We start from the raw sequence: 15,264 nt of genomic DNA on the forward strand, positions 1-15,264 counted from the left end.
AGTATGTTTTGAAATCAGGGATTGTGATTCCGCCGGCTTTGTTTTTCTTGCTCAGGATTGCTTTAGCAATTCGCGGTCTTTTGTTGTCCCATATGAATTTTAGGATTCTTTGTTCAATTTCTGTGAAGAATGTTCTTGGGATTCTGATTGGGATAGCATTGAATCTGTAGATTGCTTTAGGTAGTATGGACATTTTAACTATGTTTATTCTTCCAATCCATGTGCATGGAATGTCTTTCCATCTCTTTATGTCGTCGTCAATTTCTTTCAAGAAAGTCTTGTAGTTTTCATTGTATAGATCCTTCACTTCCTTGGTTAAGTTTATCTCAAGGTATTTTATTCTTTTCGTTGCGATTGTGAATGGGATTGAGTTCTTGAGTTCTTTTTCTGTTAGTTCATTGTTAGTGTATAGAAATGCTACTGATTTATGTACGTTGATTTTATACCCTGCTACTTTGCTGTAGTTGTTGATTATTTCTAATAGTTTTTCTGTGGATTCTTTGGGGTTTTCTATATATAAGATCATGTCGTCTGCAAACAGCGAGAGTTTTACTTCTTCGTTACCTATTTGGATTCCTTTTATTTCCTTTTCCTGCCGAATTGCTCTGGCCAACACCTCCAGTACTATGTTGAATAGGAGTGGTGAAAGTGGGCACCCTTGTCTTGTTCCTGTCCTCAGAGGGATGGCTTTCAGTTTTTGTCCATTGAGTATGATGTTGGCTGTGGGTCTGTCATATATGGCCTTTATTATGTTGAGGTACTTTCCTTCTATACCCATTTTATTGAGGGTTTTTATCATAAATGGGTGTTGGATCTTGTCGAATGCTTTCTCTGCATCTATTGAGATGATCATGTGGTTTTTGTTTTTCATTTTGTTGATGTAGTGAATCACGTTGATTGACTTGCGGATGTTGAACCATCCCTGTTGGACCGTCCATCTTTAGTAGCTATTATCATCAAGTTAGCTTTCTGAGCTTCAGTCTCCTCATCTGTAAAATGGGTATAACAGCTGCTACCTCCTTAAATGGATCATGAGTATAAGCATTTACTGTGTGCCACAGGCACTGTGCTCAGTACTTCACATTCAGTATCCCATTTATCTCAACAAAACTTCATAACCACTATTACTATACCCATTTTACTGAGGAGAAATCTGAACATAGATAGTTAAGAAAAACTTGCCCAAGGTCACACAGCTGGTGAGTTATCAAGCCAGAACTCAAAATCAGGTTAGTCTGTCTCCAAAGCTAGGGTGCTTGGTTAATGTCTATAAAGTACGTCAGTCAAAATAAGAGTATCAGTTAGCTAACTGTTAAGAAACAGGTCACCCCAAAAGTTAGTAGCTTAAGACAACCACCGTTTATTTAGCCCACAATTCTGCAGGCCAGTAATTTAGGCTAGGCTCAACTGGGTGAGTGGTCTTTCAGGGCTCCCTCATGCATCTGTGGTCAGCGACAAGGTAGCTAGGAGGCTCTGCTTCCGTGAGTTGACTGGCTGCGGTCGGGGTGCTGTGGCTTTCCTCTGCGTGGTCTCTCATCCTCCAGCAGGCCAGCCTGGGCTTTTTCCCATGGCAGTGACCAAGGCTTGGAACTGGCATACTGTCACTTCTACCCCATTGTTCTGTCCAAAGTAAGTCATAAGCCAGCCCAGATCCAAGAAGTGGGGAAGTAGGCTCCCCCTCTTGCTGGAAGGTGCTGCACAAGACACACGCAGAGGGTAAGATACAGGGAATTTATTAATAGATCCATCAGTCTCTCACACTAGGCATTCAATAAACAGCAGGTAGTGTTACTACTAGATACTTTTGGACAATGTCCACCAGACAAACCCAGGTAATCACTCTTCTGTGTCTAAGTTCCCTGCAGAATTCCTTGTAGCAATCTGGACTCTTTCAGCTACAAGGGGGCAGAACCGTAACTCATCAGGAATCTTTCTCCATCTTTGGCTCTCATTTCCACTGGGATGGCATCCTTCTCCCACATCCCCATGAGCTAGCAAAGTGACCATGAGCAGCTCCAAACTTCCGCTCTCCTCCATTTTAGCCCCATGGCTAAAAGAAAATGGCTCTATCCAACACCTTAAGGAAAGCCCTGGAATGACTCCCACTGGCTCAGGTGATGTCACCAAGTCCATCCCATAAGTCTTCACGGTCACTGATTGACCAAGTGTGAGTCACAACTCCATTCCTGACAAAAGAGGGATGTGCCTACCCAGAGAAAGAACCCCGTTCTCTCACCCGGAGAAGAGGGAGAGGTCACTGAGAAAGGCACCCTAGATGTCAACCACCTGCCTTTTCTCACACCCCCAGAGGAGCCCCTCCCTATTTCCCTGGAGCCCCTCCATTGATCCGAAGTTTCTAGGCCAAAATGCACTAACCAGATCTTAAGTATTTTTTTATGTTATAAAGTTCAAGGGAACTTCTTTGAACCGAAGCAAAGTTGCCCTTAAATGCCAATTGTGAAATCCTAAATGAGGATCTTGTGAAAGGGTCAGAATGAGAACTATTCAGATTACAAAGTGCAAGGAATAAAACACAAAACAGGATAGGACAGGAAGTGGATAAGAAGAGAGCGAGGCCTGCTGCATACAGAACATACTGGATGCTTTATTCCTGGTCTGGGGAACATCCTGGAACGAAGCCTGCGCAGAAGCCTGGAGAGAAAAGAGAATTCCTGGCTGCTGCCCTAGAGAGTTTTCTTGCTTTTAACCTTGTGATTCCCAGAGTTCTGACTCAGAGTGACCCATGTTCAAATCCTGGCTACCTCAACTGACGAGATGTGTGATCTTGGTAGGGTGGTAAATAATTTATTGTCCAAACCAGGACAATATATTTTATTATTATAAACAATATAATTTATTATTCCTCTCTTAAACAAAATAATAAATACTTATATTTTTAGGTCTATATAGTGATTTATATAGCACTTATTGTTAGACTGTGCTCAGTTCTTTCTATACTCACTAGAATTCTATGGTGTGGGCACTACTGTTATCCCCATTTTTACAGATGAGAAAACTGAGGCTTGGAGAAGTTAATTAATTTTCCCAAGATCTAGGGGACAATACGTTCCAGTTTTCCTGCAACCATATGGTAAGGATGCTGTAAAGAACCGTTAGAACTTGAACCTTCAAGTGGGCATCCTTGCTGGGAATATCCATCTTGAGAAATGACACAGTTATCAAATGGTGCTCATTACTAAACATATGTTTGGAATGGTGCTTTTGGAATGTCCCCCAGATCTTGAGGCACATATTCTTGAGAATCATTTTTATGGTAATGTTTTCATTCATAGAGGATAAATATGATTGTTGAAAAGAACCCAAAGTGATTCAGGATAAAAGGGAATCATCTAAAAATAGACTTTGACTTCTGGCTTCTACCTAGGATGTAGAAAGTTGAAAATGTCACTCCCGCCTTAACAACGAGAAAACCCAGAAAATCTACAAAATCATAACTTTTCTTGAGCCCATCCAAAAAACTGATGTCACAGGACAACATAATTAACATGAAATCCAACGAAAGACAGGCTTCTCCAAAGATAGTCAGGACTTGAGCACTGGTTTGTCCATAACAGAGCAAAGGATGAAGACAGGGCCACCATAGAAGTTAGCAAGAAGTATCCAGCTAGAAGGTTCACAGAACCACAAAAGTCGAGGTTGGATTAGCATGAAACTGTAGAACCATGGTGATTATAGGCACAGGGAGCTGCCACCACTCAGCAGCTCTTCTCCATCGACCTCTACCAGGCGCTCATGAAAAAAGATCTGGGGCAGGGAAGGAAACCAAAGAAAACCTTCCTCCGTGGTTCAGGGCTGGAAGAGGGGAGTGGATATAACTGTGGGAAAGTCAGGAGACCACTCCCATATCTTTCTGTCTATGAAAGGCAGTAAGCCAGAGCAGGAAAGGGGGACCTCTACGGCCTCGAGGGCATGGATGAAGACACTCTGCAACTGGAGGAAGGGAAATGATAAAACTCTCTCCTCCCAGAGGAAGGACAAGACACGGTCCTGGGCCTACACGATTAGGTCTCCTGTTATGTCAGGATCACTGAGAAAACCCCACTTCCAAGACACAGAGACCAGTGGCTGTCGAAGGCTGGGGCTGAATCAGAAAAACAGAGAAGCCCACTCGCATCCACCCCTTGACAGGCATCGCCAGATTGGCAGGCCCAAGTAACAAGCCACAGCTGTCTGCCACTGCAGAAGGGGCGAGAGAATGGGAAGACCCACTCTGTGGCACAGGTACAGAGGGAAGCTGAGGGTAGAGGAAGACCATTGAGAAAAATCCTGACACCCCAGCCTCATCCCTTAGCGCATGGTGACGCTGATTAATAGAACAAGTAGAAAGAAAATCAGCAAAGACTTAGCAGATCTGCGTGACACTATAAACCATCTTGACCTAATTGAACCTATAGAACATTCCAAACGATGACATCAGAATACATACTCTTCCCAAGTGCACATGGGACATTCACCAAGATATTCCATAATATAGACTTCAACTAATTTGAAAGGATTGAAATCATAGAAGGTATGATCTCAGACCACAATGGAATTATACCAGAAATAGATAGCAGAAAGATATCTGGGCAATCCCCAAATATCTATAAATTACGTACCACACTTCCAAGAAACTCATGAGTCAAAGGAGTCACATGGGAATTAAGAAATATTTTGAATGGAAAGAAAATTAAAACAAAATGTATCAAATTTGTGGAATGCACCTACAGCAGTGCTTAGAGGAAAATCATAGCATTAAATGATCATGTTAGAAGATGAAGAAAGGTCTCAATATGAGGGAAATAGATACCTAACCATATTGAGCATCCCAATACACTTATTTAGGTCTTCTTGAGTCTATCTCAGCAATGTTTTGTAATTTTTGAAATAGAGGTTTTGCATGTCTTTCAACACAAAGTTTTGAATTTACAAAAAAAGAAATGACGTTTGAGTATAAGACATAGCTTTTATTTTCATTAGAGGCATATTGCAACTCAAATAAAGAAATAAAGTTTCATTTATCCATTTATTAACAAATGTTCAAATAACCATTAAAAGTAAGGCACAGCTAGTCGCTACTTGTCCAAGAGGCAGGTGGGATGATGAGCTCCTTGAAGGTAAGAGAGTGTCTTTTGACTAGATTTGAACAACCCTTAACAGACTTTCCTACCCAGATGGGACTCCCATAAAAGCATTTTAAAAGATTCATTACATCTCTTAGCCAGATTTTACTTGTCGTTCAAGGCTCAGCTCAAGTGGCACATCATCTAAGAAATTGTCTCCGCTGACAACCTGCCATCCAGGCTGAGCTGGAGCCTTCCTCTCTCTCCCATGGCTCCTTGTGTTTACCTCTGTCTTAACTGGTGGTTAGTTAGGCTGCGAGTCATAGAGACCTGAAACATAGTGACTTAAACCCACACAAGTTTACTTCACTCAATCATACAAGAAACTCTGAAGGTAGGCAGTCTGAGGCTGGCATGGCAGCTCCATAAAGTCATGCACTCTCTTCTCTTTCTGCCCCAACATCCTCGCTGCACGATTTCATCCTCAAAGTCGCCACATGATCCAAAATGGCTGCTGGAAACGCAGCCTTCTGGTGCACATGGCCGACACCAGGAGAGGCCAAGGTACCCAAGGTGGCTTTCCCTTTAGGCAGTCTTTCCAGATGTCCCACACAGCATTTCCACCTACATCACATTGGTCAGAAGCTAATCCGGGAGCCACACATAGGTAAAGAAGCCCGGGAGATGTAATCTTTATCCTGGGTAGCAATGTTCCCAGCTGAGAGTCAGGATTCTGTTACAACTGAAGGAGAAAACGATATGGACAGACAACCCATGGTTCCTCCCAACTGCACTTAAAACATCATATTATGATTAGCTAGTGTCTGTCTCTGTTACAAGAATGTGTATCCTGAGTGTCTGGTGCAGCACCTGGCATAGAGTAGGCACGCAAAAAAAACTCTAACTTTTCTGTTGAGGTTTATCACCCACATATGAGTGCACTAATCTTAAGTGTGTATATATGTCAATGAATTTTTACATATGAATACACTTCTACAACCACCACCCAGGTCAAGACGTACACCATTTCCACTATTCCAGAAGGTTCCCTCATGCCCATTCCGACTCAACTCCTCCCGTAGATAGCCATTACCCTGAATTTTGTCATCTCAATCAGTTTTGCCTGTTCTTGAATTTCGTATAAATGAAATCATATGGCACTCAACATTTTAACCAGCTAATGATTTCTAGGAACTGTAACCACCCGATGCAGATTTTCTGGGTTAGTCTTCATTTTAAATAGGCTGCTGTTATAAAAACATTCTTACTTTCTAGAATATTGGGTTCCTAACTGATGTACCCAGAACCTGTCAACAGCCATTATATAATGGAACTCCCTTTGGCCTTCAACACTTTCCACAATAAAGTTCTCTCATCTGTCCTCCTTTTTAAGAGAAATATGCCTTAAAATGCCACCTCCTTCAAGAAGCCTCCTGCTACAGTTCCAAGTGTGCCAGGCCACTCATTGTGCATTGGATGGGGACGGTGATGACGGTGGGACAGAAACAAAAGCTGGCATCAGAGACGAACAGACTCGAGGCTGGCCATCTGGAACACCTGCAGCTGGCCCAGTGTGATGCTGTATGCCAGTCCAAACTGCCCAGCTGGAGAATTCTCTGCCTCTGCCACCCCCACCATTGGCAAGGGACCATCACCCTCCTTGCTGGCAGTCAGCTCGTTCTCCATTGGTCAGAAACAGAAAAGTGGGCCCAGATTTGCTCATCAGGCCCAGCAGGACATGGAAAAAGCTTGGCAGAAATGTCGGCAGCAGACAAAAGGCTGTCAGAGCTGGGTCTGACGGGAAGCCACTGCTTCTTTATAGCAGAAGCAGAGCATCTCCTTCATGTACGAAAACGACCCCATTCTTCCTGGAAGCCACCCCAGAAAGTTTGTTCTGCCACGTGTCAGGCTTTGCCTACAACCAGGAAGTTGACTGGGACAAGGGAGGAGGGGTAGGAGGGATACCCACGGTGAGGATGCAATCATTCCCATTAAGATGGGGAAATGTGGCCATGTGGGAGTGATGGCATTGTAACCAGAGTGCTGTTTTCACCCGTCCCTTCGGCTCTGGGTATATGAGGATGCCTAACAGATCCACAGAGGACGGGCTCAAGCCCCAGGCTCCACCTCAGGAACTCCCGGTGATTATTGAGAGGCAGCTCAATGCATGCCCCAGGGTGGAGTGGTTAATGCCAGGCTGGATCTTCTGTTCCAGGTACTTCCCCTGGCCTGGTCCTGAGGCCCCCTTCTACCATTCTTTCCTCCTTTTACACGCTGTAAGACCACCACTCAATTCTGCTTTGTACATTCAGGCTGGGGTGACTTCTCCTGCAGTAGAACCCCAAAATGCACTAGCTGGATTGTCTTCAGGGGGACATGCAACTATTCTAGAGGAGATAAACTCTATTTCCTCTATGAAACCTTTTCCACATCCCAATGAATTTGGTTATTATTATGACAGATCTCAATGTTTTCTAAAACCCTCTATTACATAGCAGTGGTCCCTAAACTTTTGCCTGACACACTCCCATACACTCACCAGCTCTCTGCAACAGTGATTCCAACTCTGAGGCATCTATCAGATCTAGGCGGCAGGGCAAGTACACTTCGGCAAAGTTCCCTAAATGAGTTTGGTTCACTACAAGCTGGAAATCACTGCTATACAGTTTAAAACAAACAGTTAAGCATTGTTATACACGTCACCTTCTGTTCTACTTGTTTAGCTGTGTAAATTCTGCCTCCCTGTTTTAGCCTGGGTTTGCAGAAAGCAGAGCCTGTGACAAGGCTTATGTGCAGGTATCTTATCAGAGAATGTGATCCCAGGGAGTGAAAGTGAGGGACAGGGAGAAACACACAGCAAAAGGGAGACTCAACATAAGGTTGCTTTATGGATTTGCTCACTTTTACGGGTAATTAGTTGCCTGGCCCCACGAGTCCATTTGGGAAGCCATATGAAACATGTTCGGGATCATCTCTCCGGGTGAAGAAAGAGGAAAGCATTTATTTACTGGCTCCCAGCCACCATTGGTCATTTTTGTGCCATGGGGTGGGTGCTAACTCGCCTGCCCTTCCCAATTGAGTATGCACGGGCACCTAGTGGGTTCCCAGGAATCCCACGTGGCAGTGTCAGAGCGACTTAGGACAAGAAGTGAGAGATACGAGCAGGGCTGTCCTTAGGGTATACCGGGCCTCAAACAGATATTTTTTGTAGGGTTCCATCTATATAGGCAATTTGATTTAAATATCTATTACAAATTTCACAGGCCTCCACGAGATACAATGATTTGTCAATGAGAATTTAGAAGAATGAGCAGAGAATAGGTCCTATCAGCGCATGTGAAGATCTTTTGTAGTGTCCAGGCACCATCTCTTCCTGCTCAGGGCCACCAACTACCCCTTCCTGCTCATTACTGTCAGTGCACCATTCCTGACTAACCATAATCCTGAGAAAAGGTAGCAAGCTGTTATCGCTCGCAGTGTCCTGGCTCTTTGGAACCTGTTTGTACTGAAACAGTATAGATCTTCTCGCCTCTGCCGTTTCCCTAACACCACATATCCAATGCAGTTACATCATTACTCCTAATGCTGCCCCCTCTGTGGAGCCACCTGTGAATATTGGCTCCCAATGACTCTCTTAAAGCTTGTTAATGTGCTTCCCTGAGATGACCACAAATTCCAGACTTACTCAGAGTATGCAGGAAAATGTGATCAATAATTCATTTTTCTGGACATGCATGTTAAATTTGCCCTTCTAAATTGTATAACATAAATAGAACAGCACATCTTCCAACCACGTTTTCCCTTGAACTCTTCAGCCCTAATCACTGCATCCCAGAATGTGGTCTCTTTCAATGTTGACTTCATCCTTGCCTTCCACACACTGCCATCGAAAGGGAGGAGAAGCGAGATGCCGGTGGGGAGTCAGAAAATTGGAACAATTCCCACAAGGAATGCCCATCCCTCGTTCAGCAAGGCTTCAGATTGACATGGGAGAGCACAATGTCATCACATCAATCAGAAGGGCTCAATGGCACTGAAAGCAAGGGTCCAGAAAGTCTTTGGAGGGCACAGGAAGGATCATTCCCAGAGGACAGCCTTGTTGGAACCAACCAGAAATGGACCCTGAAGTAACCCCACAGGCTGGAGTCTTGGAGCTCCTCAGGATATCTGGTTGACCCCTTGCATGGTGTGTGTGTGTGAGAGAGAGTGAGTATATGTGTGTGTGTATGTGTGTGTGAGTTAGTGTGTGTGTGTATCATGGGAGAAATCAGGTCCCAGGCCCATGCAGGTTGCAATTCAGGTTTAGGAGTAATTAGGAAATTTCATGGAAGGGGGGGTCGGGATAGACAAGTCCTGAGGCTCGGATCAGAGGCATGAGTCCTGCTTGCCTGGATCTAACGGTGGTATTGGGTGTGGGGCATGGTCTGAGCTGACACACTGCTAGGTCCGTCCCACAGGGAACTGGTTGGAGCCCCTCAGACCTGGTCGCTACAGCATTGACTAGAATAAGAGGTGATACGGCTTACCTGATCTGCAATGGTGTATAAAAGAAGTCTGACATACTGCCCCAGGAGATTTTAAACTCCCTAAGGATGAGGACCACGTCTATTCTTTTTCTTATATGTCCCCCAGCATACTGCATAAGACTGTGAGGTCTTAATAGCAAGTGCTCAATAAACACTTACGTTGATTCTGCCAGTCATTCAAAAATTTTTATCAAGGGCCTGCCTCATATATGCAAAACACACCAGGCTTCATGAAGAACGAAAGAAAATAAGGGGCTGGCCCCGTGGCTGAGTGGTTAATTGCGCGCTCCGCTGCAGTGGCCCAAGATTTCACCGGTTCGGATCCTGGTTGCAGACATGGCACCGCTCATCAGGCCATGCTGAGGCAGCGTCCCACATGCCACAACTAGGAGGACCCACAACTAAAAATATACAACTATGTACCGGGGGGCTTTGGGAGAAAAAGGAAAAAAATAAAATAAAATCTTTAAAAAAAGAATAAAAGGAAATATACAATAGAATCCATGTCTATGAAAAGATTGGATTATTTGATCACTCAGTTGACTGAAGCTGGTGACAAACCTGAAATTAGCACAGAGTCCATCCCCTTCCCTAAGGGTTGTATAGAGCTGTCTTAGTCAACTCGGGCTGCCATACAAAATACCGTAGACCCGATGGCTTAAATTACAGAAGTTTATTTTCTCAGAGTTCTGGAGGCTGGGAAATCTAAAATCAAGGTGCCAGCAAGGTAGGTTTCATTCCGAGGGCTCTTTTCTTGGCTTGTAGGAGGCCGCCATCTCCCCATGCGCTCAGTGAGCTCATCTTTGTGCATTCGCAGAGAGACGGGCAGAGAGTAAGCGAGTCAGCTCACTGATATCTCTTCCTACAACGGCACTAATCTCATCGTGAGGGTACCATTCTCATGACCTCATCTAACCGTAATTACCTCCTAAAGGACCCATCCCCAAATACCATCACACTGGAGCTTTAACATGGGAATATGGGGGAGCGGGGCACAAACATTCAGTCTACAACAAGAGCCCAGTACAAATTAGAGACTCAATAAATATTTGCTGAATGAGTGAATGTTCATATTAAGAGCTTCCGATTGTCCTGCCTGGAATATGGACTCCCATTGAAGGCAACATGAAGTCAAATAAATAAGCATGTATCGAATGTCACTGCATGCCCAGTCCTGGGCCGGGCACTGATTGGTGCATGCAAAGCAATGGGTAAGATTCATGCCCTTGCTAAGCTGATAATCTCACTGGGGAAAAGAGAAATCCACAGAAAACAATCAAAGAACCAGGAAGGTTATGGATCTGAGGGTCAAATCATGTGACTTAGGCCTCAGGGTGCACGTCTGTGGGCCCTCATAGCTCATCACACAGGCTGATGTGCAAGTTGTTTATTTAATGAGGAAACAAGGAGAAAAATCTCCAGAAGTTACCTTATAGGAGCTTACACTCAGAGCCAGACCCTAGAGAAACAAGTAAATAGGATGTCTCATTCTCTTTGGTGCCATTGTAATACCCTTTGCAGGACCTTCCACGTTCTGCTGTTCCCAGGTCCTAGGATCCTCTTTCCAGTTCTCAGAGCTGCTACACCAGTGCATCCCACGGCCAGCTCACCTTGGGCAAGGGATCACCCCCTGAACCCATTTCACACTACTCCACACTCACCTTCAAAACCTACCTGCTTCTAAGCCTTGTCAAATGGAGTGAGAATCACCTGCTAATTAACACTGAGTGCCTGAAGACACCTGTACAGGGCATCCTTTGCCCACAGTAAGGCTTGATCTATCTATGCCTGGAGAACCTGGCTCTTGGGGAACACACTTGGAGAGGAGGATGAGAGGAGATTGCCTTTCTCCTCCCTCCTAATGCCAGCTGGGAATTTTGAGACTGGGTGAGGCTGACGGTTGTTCAGAGGCATGCTGAAAGGGCCACTCTGTGAGCATCCTACTTCTTGGATGTCTAGAAAGCCCCATCACAAGAGCAACATCTCCTTTCTCTATGCTTACAAAAGAAATCAATGTTTTAATTCCACCATTAGAAATAAGATATAAAATGCCAAAATTACTGATTAGGCTAATCCAGGGATCTATAACCTAAGAATTATCTATAATTATGATCTTAGCGGTCTTCAGATTTTGGGTTCTCCAGCCTGGCCTCATATTAGAACCCTCTGGGGAGCTTTTAAAACACAGTGATGCCTTGGCTCTGCCCCCAAATATTCTGATTTAACTGGTCTGCAGTGGATCCTGGACACGGAGATTTTTACAAAGCAACTCCAGATGGTTCCAGTATACAACTAGGGTTGAGAACCACTGAGCTAGTCCCTCCATGTCCCCACCCCATAAACTTATTCAGGAGGAGAAGAGAACCAGAGAAGGAGGACGTCACTTGCCCAAGTTCACAAGGCCACGTCAAGCCAGTATCAGAAACTCAACCGCTTGGTTCCTGTTCAGAACTGTCCTGTGCTCCACAGCTATACCTGCTGGATGGCAACACTTCTTCCGAGTGTAGCTTCTGAGAGAGGAGGGATGAGAGAAAGATCAAGAGTGCTGGATGTCTGAGGAAGGAGAAGCCACGGTCAAGTTCACCATACTTCCCCAGAGAAGAAGGCAGTGTTGATGGGCAACCATGTTAACTCTTTGCATAGCCTCCCCCAGAGGAAGAAGAAAGTAGTTTAGTCCTAAGATTACACTCTGTGGTCACTGTCACAGCCTCCTCTGTTACCGGCTTTGTATCGCTGTGAATGTTACCATGGTCCCCCAGATCCAGGGACAATTCCCAGCTCTGAAAAGGCAGCACCCGGCCTGACCTGCTCCTTTCACCCGCCCGGGGAAAATTGCAGTCGACACAAATATGGCCACTCCCAGGGGACAGCCGTGCTGAAAGGGTCCTGTGTCTTAGAGGCTGCACATAATACCCAATTATCCCCTGGCTTCCCCAGGGAGAGAATGGAGAGGTGAGGGTTTTCAAAAGCCAGCAGCCCTCAAAGCTCCATTATGGGGACACTCACACAGCTGCCTTTCTCCAAACGCCACAGAAGGTCACGGGGACACGGGTCAACAGAAGCGGTTCTTTGGGGCTTGGAGAACAGCCTCTCTCTCTGTCTTGGCCCAACCATAGAACTCCTACTTCCGTTCTTAGCTATAGAAACAAAGATGGAGGGCGTTGAGGCAGAAATTCAGCATCACATCAGAGGCACCATCCGGACCATCTCTGGGGGTGCTTTGGACAAGACCCATAGAAAACTCGAAGCAAAGAGATCCTGCTCTCATCAGAGATTGCTCTGTGCTCTTCAAACCCTCTTCTGACCACCACCAGCCCCAGTCCACTCAGGGCTTCTCTCTGCATCTCCGACTGCCTGCCCTGCTCGTCAGACTCTGCTCAGGCCATCCTCCTTGCCTTGTCACTGTGTCTCTCTGACCACATTAGCAAGTCCTCAAGGGCTGGGAACACACCATCTTCTCATCTAGCTTGGCTTCCCCACAGCTATTAACGCAATGCTGAGCTCACAATAAATCTAATGTCATAAATATTTGTAGAATTGATTAACAGAGATTGAAAGAGAAAACATTTCCTTGTCTCCAAATTTAAATCTCTGAGCTTGATTTCACCCCCTTTCTTTTTTCACCATCAGAAACATTTAAGTTTTGAAAATGCACATATAGCTCATGAAAAGCATTTATTCCTAAATTCCACAAGTATTTGGAGGAGGCAGTATCCTGGAGTGTTTAAGAGCACGGAGTCCTAATGCTTTGGTTCAGAGTCCCAGTTCCAGCACTTACTAACTGGGTTACTTTGGGCAAGTAATTTAACCCTTCCGAGCCTCAGGTTCCTCATCTGTAAAATGGCCTGGCGCATGGTAAGTACCAGATAAAAGTGAAGTATCGTTATTCATTGAGCACCTACATATCTCAAGGTGCCGGACATGCAAAGGAGAATAAAGCGAATATATGGTCTTAAGACTTACAGTCTAGTAGAGGAGGCACACACATAGAGGATCACCCTAAAACAGTGTTACAACTGCAGTATAGAGATATGGATGGGGTATTTTAGCTATCTCAGAGCAAGGAACCCAACCGGACTTCCTGGAGAGTGACAACTGAGTGAAAGATGAACAGAAGAGCTGGAAGTAGGGTGCGGATGGCATTCCAAACAAAGGAAACTACCATGAACCAGAGTACAAGAACAGGGGTAAGAAATGGTCTATGAAGAGGGAAGAATTGACTGATATTGCTGGAGCATTAAGCTGAAGACAGGAAGGAGCAAGACAATGTGAAATTAGCTAGCTACCTTTTCCTTTCTTCTCTTTGCTGGTGTTGTTCAACAGAGGTGCCTCAGAGTGAGAGACGCACGGGATGCATACCTCCTTGGTGTCTGCCACCCACTGCCTTTAGGAAACACCTGCCTGAAGGATGAGGAGAAACTGACAGATGTAATCTGCCTCAGACCGAGATCATGCACTTAGCAGTGTCATTCCCCGGGAAGTCTTGTGCCAGTGCAGAGCCTGCAGGAGTGAATGGCATGGCCCTTGGCTCACAGAGCCCGTCGCCTGGGATCACCACCTCCAACCAGGAAACAAACTGGACAAAGGACTGGCAGACGATCTAGCCTCAGGGGAGCCTTCTGCCTCCTCACAGGCCTGCACCTGGAGTTCAGCAGTCACCAGTCCTGGCCACCACAGACCTCAGCACAGAGGATGCTGAGTGAGGAATTTGCCAACTAGGAGGACCAGCTGTTGCAGGATTGCCCTTTTATACTCTCAGGCAGGGGATGGGGACACATCTGCATGCCAGGATCTGCCCCCATTGCCATATAAGGAAATGCTTCAGCACCAAGGTCATACACTTCCTGATTCTATGGATGCATTGCATCATGGGGCCTGCCACTGCTGGCAGGAGTGAGGATACACAGAGGTGGTACAGGAAGGAGGCTCTGAGATCACCTCTGGTGTCAGCCAGTGCTGAGCTTGAACCCAGGCTTCACCTCTTAGAAACCTCACAAGTTCATAAAACTTTTCCAAGCCTTGGTTTCCTCCTTTATAAAATGGGAAAAAGCACACCCACTTCACAGGGATCTTGTAATGATTAAACGAAATCATGCATGTAATAAATTTGGCACCTATTAAATATTCCAGAAAGGCTAGTTGCTACTGTTGTCAATATTATTGCCATTACAAGGATAAGGGCTATAATCTAGTTCAGAGTTTCACCTGTTCTGTGTACCAGGTACTTCGATAAGTATTGGAGATCCTAAGGCAAATAAGACGTAGGACGTGTTCTATGTTTAGTTTATAGTTTAGTGGTGGAAGGAGATAAATAAAAATTTATGTCACGATTCAGGGTATAGGTACTAAGTAGAGGAAAGCACAGGAGACATGGAAACCCAGAAGGGTGTTTAACCTGCTGTGGGAGTGGGGAGGATGCAGGCTGTTAATGGTTTCTTGGCGGAGGCAGCTTGTGAGCTGAGTCCTAAAGGATGGGGAGTGGAAGCCCATGCAGAAGTGAGGGATAGGAAAAAAAAAAAAAAAAAGAGCAATGGGTGAAGGAAGAACATTGCATGCAGTACGCGTGAAGGCATGACTAAGTCTGCCAGCGAGTCTGACCCACAGGCTGTCTTGGCAAGGACGTGAGCAAAATGGGCTTTGATGACCAGGGTGCCATCTGATTTGAAGGCCATGCC

This window comes from Equus caballus, chromosome 8 (assembly GCF_041296265.1).
Source record: "Equus caballus isolate H_3958 breed thoroughbred chromosome 8, TB-T2T, whole genome shotgun sequence".
In the NCBI taxonomy this organism is placed as follows: Eukaryota; Metazoa; Chordata; class Mammalia; order Perissodactyla; family Equidae; genus Equus; species Equus caballus.